Here is a 9,096-nt window from a genome sequence, read left to right as displayed (position 1 = left end):
GAAGGCAAACAAAATATATATATACTTAGCAATGCGGTCTCGTGTTCTCCCTGTTGGTTCATCGGACCCGAGTTCCTCGATCTCCCTCCTAACAACCGCTGCATTTCAAGGGCGGACATATTGAGCAAGGCTGAGTCTTGCACCACCCCCCTTAGGGACAAGGTCACTTCTCCAATCTGAACTTCACCTTTGGTAGCACCCTCATTTAGTTCTTCAAGGATTCCTTGGAGACCAGTTCGGGGTGTTGGTGGTGTTCCCAGCTTGGACAGCATCCTGATAAGATTCCTCTCGATCAGTAGCTTCCTTGGATCTGTCACATCATATCTTCTCAGGTCTCATTCTTCGTCTTTTCTGCCTCACCTGTTCAGCGGTTTTACCAGTACCCAGGCTATCTGCGATTCACGTGTTGATCTTGTTTAGCCCCGCCAGCCCTTTGCTCAATCTCGACACCTCACTCTCCTCCCATTCGCTCCACTTCTCTGCTACATCTTTACTTCCCCTTTTGCTTGCTGTCATCTCCACCTCCTTCTCCCGAAAATAGAGAACAATGTGTCTGTGTCTTTTGTGCTGAGTCAGCCCCCTAGCCGTTGTAAATCTTTCCGGACAGTGTCCACAAACATAATCACTGTCCGATTCTATCTGGGTCTCTGGCGCTCCCTTGTATTTAGGGGTATGGCAGGAGATGGAGTGGCTATTCTCGCTGGACTTCCCACACATTCGACACACAAATACCACCGAGACCGCTTAATGAACCACCGCATAGTGCTTCACCGCCTTCCCAACGGTCTCAAGTGATATCTCAAATCTCGGACGGGAATTGATACCAGGGGGGTACTTTGTGTAGCCGTTTCCACTGAGCAGCTGACTGGGGCCTTTTCCACCGATGGAACTGGTTGTGGTGGCAGCACGACATCACTACCCCCATCCCGCGATGCTAGGGTAGGTGTTTTTGATTCGCCGACACACTGAGGCGCCACCGAGCCCATGTCCTCCCTCGCTTCCGGGGCATCGGGAGGATCTGGGCCTGAGGCCTGAGACTTATCCTGGAAGGATACGTTTTCCCAAGTTCCTCTCTTGCGAGGAGGAGATTTCTTCCCCCTTTGTTGTCCGGACATCCTCGACCATCTACATTTCAAGCAATGCTCGATTTTACAATTTCGCTTTTCGCATTTGTCATATCATCTCTTATCTGATCGCTTCCTTTCCGCATCTCCAGGCTTTGCTGCTCACAATCATGCCCCTGGCGTAGCATGTGTGGGTCCATGGTTGATACCCCAGTTTGGACACTTTGGGTTGAGAATTGGCTCGAATATATTTCTCTGGTGCTCAAGTGGCTAGGATTCGGTCAAGTAGTCACTTGTACCCCGTAAATTCCTTTAGTTTTCCACCCTTGGTACGTATCTGCCAGGAGTCCTACCAGTAGGGGCTGAAGAGGCCCTACTAGAGGGACCCCCCTTACCTCCCTACACTAACCTGTGCTGCTAGGCACTGGCCGAAGCAACCCACCGGAGACCCCGCGTTAATGTGCCCGACGAGCACCGAAGGGCCCGGCATGTGTCCAGAGTCGCCGCTGCCACCGCCAGACCCAACCACTCACCGGTCCGCCTCAGCCCACCTGCGGACACCACTCCGATGAACCCCCACACTCAGCCCCTTGCGCTCGCACCCCAGCCCGACCGACCCAGCCCTTAGAGCCAATCCTTATCCCAAAGTTACGGATCTGACTTGTCGACTTCCCTTACATACCTTCTTACATACATCAGGTGAACCTCCTGTAGAAAACAGAAATCAAAACCCACACCCTCTAAATAACTAAAAACCGCCCTCCTCTTAACAAAGTACCTTAACCCTCTTACATTTAAGCTAACAAAAGTAATCATACACATCTTGAAAAAATGTATAATCAAATCAAATAACTACCATCACCCAAAAACTAAGCCCAAATGAAAACAAAACAGGAGGCTCACCCGATGCTCCCCTGCTCCATCTCCACCGGCGGGGACGCCGTCCGCACTCCTGACATCGCCCCGTCTTCCTCCATCTCGCCAATCCAGGATGCAGGAATGGTGTTTGGCACCGGAGTGCCCTGCATCCTGGGTTGACCCCCACACTCCTCCACTTCCCCAGCCCCGTAGCTGGTTGGGTAGAGAACAGGGGAGCCCATGTCCCCAATCAGGAACTGCGACCCCTCCTCAGCCTTGTTTGGTGTATCAAAATCCACCAGGAGTTGAGGGCCTGGGGAAACCAGCGAGGACACATAGGTTTCTCCCACCCCCATCGCTCGCTTGGCCCCTTCCTCTTCCCTTTCTTCTTAGGCGTTGTCGGTAGCAGGGAGACACCACCTCCCCTCCCCGCCAGCTCCTCCACCATTCCCCTCATCTCTTCCACGAGAGCGCTCGACATTATGCTGTCCCCCCACACCCCCTCTTCTACTGGTCCTTCCGCCGTCTCATTCTCCCCCACCTCTTCCTCCTCTGCTGCTCTTTCTGGCTTCTCCACTTCCTTGCTTCTTCCAACCTCCTTTCCCTCCTCTCCTCCCGGTTCTCCTGCTCCCGTACCATCTCCGTCCCCCTCTCCTCCTGCTGCCGGTATTTCCTCCTCCTGTGAGGCCGTCACCTCTGGGCCTGTGGTCGGGTCTTGGTCTGGGCCTCCTCCCCCTCCTCTTCTTCCCCTGCTCCTGCCCCCCCCCCCCCCCCAGCTGCAGATGTGTATGACCTCTGACGAGCCGGGCATCCCCGCCACAGGTGTGACTAGCTGTGGCACGCCTTAGGCTCATCACAGTCCTTAGCCTCGTGCTCCCCAGATCCACAAAATCTGCACTCTTGTGCTGGATGAGGCTAGGATATACAGCGCCTGCAAAACGGTGGCTGACGTGCATAAAATAATGTCCCCCTGTCAGCCCCCAGGGAGAACATAGCTGGAGGATGAAGGTAGCCGCCCAGCCCCTTCGGGTCCTCCCTGAGGAGGGCCTGGAAGCCTCTCCTCCCGTTCCAAAAGCCCAGCGAATCTTTGAGGTGCCTTGCTGAGGAGACCTTATCCATGTATCTCCCCAGAAAGGCCCTCACCTCATCCTCGACATAAGGGTTATAAATGTTTACAGTTACAACCCTGTAATTATTCCTCGCCAGGCTGGTCACCTCATAGTTGCACATCGGCCTCGCACCTCCTACTGCTGTTACCATTCTCAGGACCTCGTCGTGTTTTTCCTCTGTGTGTAAAGCCACGTCGTAAGCTCCTTCCAACGGGTTACCTTGGAGGCAGAACACATCCTTCACCGTCAGTTTGAGGATCCCGATCAAGATGGTCCTTCCAAAAGATTCCCGTCCAAAAGGTTCAATCTCCTTGTCCTTCAACGTAAAACGAACCGTGTTTGCAAGCCCGATCACCGGGACCGACCTGTATGATGAATTTTGCGCCATCTCCGCAAGGAGAATGGAGCACTCGACGCCGCTCCTGCTCTCTACCCAGAAAATAAATACCTGAAAAGAAATACCAAAATGGCCGAGAGTCAATACCCAAAAAATCTAAAAAACTTTACCGGCCTTCGGCTCTTGGCTCAGATCATGCTTGGCACTGAGGTGTCTCAAAGCACGCTGAGCCAAGAGCAAAAGGCCGAGAAGCGATGACCCCTGCACCCGCCGTGCACCCGGTTTGGCAAAAGTTGGCTCCTCCCCACCCAACGTTTCCCTGGTGACAGGCAGGTGTTTCTTTTTTAAGTTGCCAATGCGTCACAAGCTCTTTACGCCTAGTGCAACTATTTGTTCAAAGCCCGGCAAATACGCCAGTCGTCGTCATCGTTGGGCTTGAACTCAAATTGCCCGAGCGACTACTTTGAGTGGAAAAATACACCGGTCGGTCAGCCCGATTGAAGTCAAACGCCTGAGCAAAAAGTCTCGGCGTCATCTCTGTCGATTTCTCTTGAAACAAGATATACCGGGCTCTGCCAGAAGAAAAGCCCCTCCAAAAATACGTTAACTTGTAAGTGTTCGTTTCCACGGAAGTCTTTAGTAAAAGGCGAAAGGCTTGTGCGTAATGAAGAGAAACCAGAGTCGTATGGAAGTCAGTGGTCGGGGCCTGAGACACACTCTGTGCACTCTAGGCCGGGATCCTACGGGTGGTCCCCGAACACACTCTTCCAAGTTTTCGAGGGCTGTGGGTAAAAAGTCACAGACAGACACACACACTATCCTGGCCAATGTTATTTTTTTTTAAGTAAAATGGAGGGAAACGGGGGACCCCGTGAAGGGCGCTTCGTCCTTCTTTCAGTTTGGATGTTTCGTCTTTTTTCTTTCCTTCTCTTCTTCTGCTAGCTGTTTACATAGCTTTGTGTATTTTTTCCCCTTGACAATGGGAGAAATGTATTGCACCGTTCCTGGAGGTACTGCAATACCGGGTCGATGCGTGGAGCGGACGGAGCAAGCCCCATTTCCGACTCCCTGTTCGAAAAATCTAATTAATATGTAGTCCCCCGATGGGGGACGTATTAGATATTAAACTGGGAAAAATTATGTATTACTTTCAATGCTGTTCAATACAAAACCATATATTACAATCAAAATCAAATTTAGGCATTTTTAAATTACAACACAAAAATTCCCTATCTCCACGTCCCCAATCTATCCCCGTAAAATATCTAAATTAATCCCAGCCCTAAAACCCCCTTCCACCTCTCCCGATCAGCATGCTGCCCCCACTTACTCGCCTCCCTCTCAAATCTATTTCCACCCTCCTAACTATCCCCTCCACCCCTCAATCTCTCCCTGTCTTTACCATGTTCTGCATGGGTTCCCACAGCCCCAGTTTAAAGAGACTCATGAGAAGCCAGAGCAGAAACCTATCCCTATCCGTCCCTCTCGCTCTCCCTACACCTCTCTCTAACCTTGCCCACGTCAAAACAAAATCCCCTCTTACCCTTCCTAACCACACCCGTGCCCTAGCCCATACTACTCCGGCAAAGGCACAGTCCCAAAAGGCATGGCGCACTGTCTCCTCCCTGCCACAAGATGGTCTTGGACAGGTGGGGGATCGCGCCAAGCTATGCCGGTACATGATGGAACGCACCGGCAAGCACTTGTGGAGGCTCAACCAATTCAGGTCCTTGAGCCTGTTTCAGGCCTCGCGCCTGCACTCCCTCCCAGACCACTGCCAGGACGCCCACTACAGGTGCCGGACTCCTTGCCTGTCTGACATCCTCGTACAGGTGCCTGTGATCTAAACTTACTCGGGCAACTTCAAGCGCATGCAGCCACTTGGCCAAAGTGCCACGGCAGCTGTTCCGCCCGATGACCCGTGTTAGACCTGAAATTGTAAAGGACTTAGATAAGATTCGTTACAATTTTATTTGGAGGAACAAGCCTCACTATCTACGAAAATATATTCTCACCAATACCAAAGAACAAGGAGGTCTTGAGGTTTTAGATTTCAATTTAAATAATACTTTTAAAATAAATTGGATTCTGAAGTATGTTAACATCTCTAGGGTATGTGGGACGTTAGCGTCCCACCTCATCAACAGCCAGTGATACTGCAGGGCGCCATATTCAAAACAACAGAAATCCCATAATTTAATTTCCTCAAACATAGAAGTATTTTACACCATTTTAAAGCTACACTTGTTGTAAATCCAGCCAAACAATTTCAAAAAGGTTTTACGACGAAAGCACACCAAACGATTATGTAAGGTATGAGCCAAGTCACAGAAAAAGTCAGCCATGTTTCCAGCTAAAGAGAGCATTAACCTGATGAGGACAGGGGGTGCTGTTTTCACTTTGGGGGAAAATCGTTCCCAATTTAAACGGCCTCGTACTCAATTCTTGCTCGTACAATATGCATATTATTATTACTATTGGATAGAAAACACTCTCTAGTTTCTAAAACCGTTTGAATTTTGTCTGGGTAAAACACAACTCATTTGGCAGCACACTTTCTGACCAGGAAGTGGAAAGTCTGAAATCGATGCTGTGTTCAAGTGGCTGCCTATAAATGGGCATGATACGTATGACTATACGTGCATGTCATACACCTTCCCCTGGATGTCAAGAGGAAGTGAGAGGAAAAAGGAGTTGATTATCTCGGTCTGAGGTTGAATAAACCATCTTGGAACAACGTGTCCCCCATTTTCTGTTCTCAGCAAGGCGCGTGTTGGGACCTGTTATTGCCTACTGGAAAGCTGTCGTTATGGGCGAATACTCTCTCCGGCTTTGATTTTATTTGATACATGTCACAATATCATCGTAAAGTATGTTTTTTCAATATAGACTATTGACATTTATTCGGGACATTAGGCGTGTTGCGTCGTTTGCGTTTGTTCACGAAGGAGAGGTTAGCACCACCTGGCCAGTGTGCTTGCTAATTCAAGAGGGAAAGAGGACGTTCTGAATCCAAAACAACGACGGTTCTGGACAAAGGACCCCTTATACAACATTCTGATGGAAGATCAGCAAAAGTAGGAACCATTTTGTGATGCTATTTCATATATCTGTCGAACTGTGTACTAGTAGCTTTGCGCTCAGGTTTTGGTTATTCCCTTACCATAACTAAGTCTTATGTCGTAATGAAGATATTTTTTGAATTCTAACACTGCGATTGCATTAAGAACTAATGGATCTATCGTTTCCTATACAACATGTATTTTTTTGTAATGTTTATGAATAGCTATTTGGTCAGAATAGGTGAGAGTCTAATAGAAATATCCGCACATTCTGGGAAAAATATGCTACGTTAGCACGTTATGCTACATTGTATAACCACGGATTTCAGCTCTAAATATGCACATTTTCGAACAAAACATAAGTGTATGTATAACCTGATGTTATAGGACTGTCATCTGAGGAAGGTTTATGAAGGTTAGTGAAATTTAATATCTTTTGCTGGTTTATTCGCTAACGCTAACGTGCCTATTGCTATCGCTAACGTGCCTTGATGAATGAATGCGGTAGTGTGGTAGGCTATCGTAGTAAGCTAATATAATGCTATATTGTGTTTTCGCTGTAAAACACTTAAAAAATCGGAAATATTGGCTGTATTCACAAGATCTTTGTCTTTCATTTGCTATACACCATGTATTTTTCAGAAATGTTTTATGATGAGTATTTCGGTATGTCACGTTGGTGTCTGTAATTATTCTGGCTGCTTTCGGTGCAATTTCTGATTGTAGCCGCAATGTAAACTATGATTTATACCTGAAATATGCACATTTTTCGAACAAAACATAGATTTATTGTATAACATGTTATAAGACTGTCATCTGATGAAGTTGTTTCTTGGTTTCTTTGGTTTGTTCTAGGTTAGTTTGGTTGATTTTGTGCATGCTACCTGTGCTGTGAAAAATGTCTGCTTTTTTCTATTTGTTGGTGAGCTAACATAAATATATATTGTGTTTTCCCTGTAAAACATTTAAAAAATCGGACATGTTGGCTGGATTCACAAGATGTGTATCTTTCATTAGCTGTATTGGACTTGTTAATGTGTGAAAGTTAAATATTTCTAAAAAATATTTTTTGAATTTCGCGCTCTGCCTTTTCAGTGGAATGTGGGAGGAGTTCAGCTAGCGGAACGCCGGGGCTAGAAAGGTTAACAAAAAGCAGAAATAGAGATAAAATTAATCACTAACCTTTGATCATCTTCATCAGATGACACTCATAGGACTTCATGTTACACAATACATGTATTTTATGTTCGGTAAAGTTCATATTTATTTCCAAAAATATGAGTTTAGGCAAGACGCTACTGTATCACTTGGCAAAAAGCCTGAGAAAATGCGCCACATTAAAATGAATGACTATGAAAATTACTATAAAATCAAACTTTCATTAAATCACACATGAGATATCAAATTAAAGCTACACTGGTTGTGAATCCAGCCAACATGTCAGAATTCAAATAGGCTTTTCAGCGAAAGCATACGATGCTATTATCTGATTATAGCACCATTGTAAACAAAAGAGAGAAAACATTTCAACCCTGCAGGAGCGACACAAAACGCAGAATAAAAATATAATTCATGCCTTACCTTTGACGAGCTTCTATTGTTGGCACGCCAATATGTCCCATAAACATCACAAATGGTCCTTTTGTTCGATTTAATTCCATCGATATATGTCCAAAATGTCCATTTATTTGGCGCGTTTGATCCAGAAAAACACTGGTTCCAACTGGTTCCAGCTCAAACATGACAACAAAATATATCAACTTTAGGTATTTTTTAACGTTAATAATCGATAAAATTGAAGACGGGATGATATGTGTTCAATACAGGATTAAAACGATATGTAGCATGCCTTCTGTTTGATTAAAAAGCATGTCTAGGACACCAGGAGTGCCTCGACTTCAAGATGGCCGTATTTCTTCATTACACAAAGGAATAACCTCAACCTATTTCTCACGACTGTTGACATCCAGTGGAAGTCGTAGGAACTGCAAGCAAGTTGCTTAGAAATCTGATTGAAAAGACTGAACTCAAAAAAAAAAAAAATCTGAATGTTTGTCCTCGGGGTTTCGCCTGCTAAATAAGTTATGTTATACACAGACATGATTCAAACAGTTTTAGAAATTTCAGGGTGTTTTCTATCCAAATCTACTAATAATATGCATATCTTATCTCCTGGCGATGAGTAACTGCCAGTTGAATTTGGGTATGTTTTTCATCCAAACGTGAAAATGCTGCCCCCTACCCTAGAGAAGTTAAGAACCAGAAACGTACTTGGAATGTCTTCCCTGACTGTTGGTGGTTTAGAATTTTTGCTTCAATGTCATTTTGATATTTATAAAATCCCAGTAAAGTTGGCCAATTTCCATAAGCAGGCAATTTTAGCTTGGATGTTAGCGTATAAACACAATTTTTCCACTCACAGATACTTTTTATGGAACAACAAAGATATACGATTTAAAAATAAGTCTCTTTTTTTTCATGACTGGTTTGTGAGTAAAATTATTTTGGTTGGTCAGTTACTGAATAAGGATGGATATCTTCTCTCATATTGGGAATATCTTGATAAGTTTAAAATTCCAATAACCCCGAAAGGATATGCAATTGTTTTTGATGCGATTCCAAGGGGGGTTGTCTCTTTTAAATTCCTCTGTGCTTGATGTAAGTAA

The 9,096-nt window shown here is 45.7% G+C and overlaps 2 non-coding genes across 2 annotated transcripts; both read right to left on the bottom strand.

Moving 5' to 3' along the window:
• Positions 1-3,936: 3,936 nt before the first annotated feature.
• Positions 3,937-4,052, bottom strand: LOC139538083 (U5 spliceosomal RNA). Its single transcript, XR_011667657.1, has one exon. It is a non-coding gene; the product is annotated as a U5 spliceosomal RNA (small nuclear RNA).
• Positions 4,053-4,356: 304 nt separating this feature from the next.
• LOC139538078 (U2 spliceosomal RNA) lies at positions 4,357-4,543 on the bottom strand. Its single transcript, XR_011667653.1, has one exon. It is a non-coding gene; the product is annotated as a U2 spliceosomal RNA (small nuclear RNA).
• Positions 4,544-9,096: the final 4,553 nt, after the last annotated feature.

Source organism: Salvelinus alpinus, chromosome 13 (assembly GCF_045679555.1).
Source record: "Salvelinus alpinus chromosome 13, SLU_Salpinus.1, whole genome shotgun sequence".
Taxonomy (NCBI): domain Eukaryota; kingdom Metazoa; phylum Chordata; class Actinopteri; order Salmoniformes; family Salmonidae; genus Salvelinus; species Salvelinus alpinus.
The sequence above is the reverse complement of the archived record's forward strand: the minus strand, read 5'-3'. Positions and strand labels throughout refer to the sequence as shown.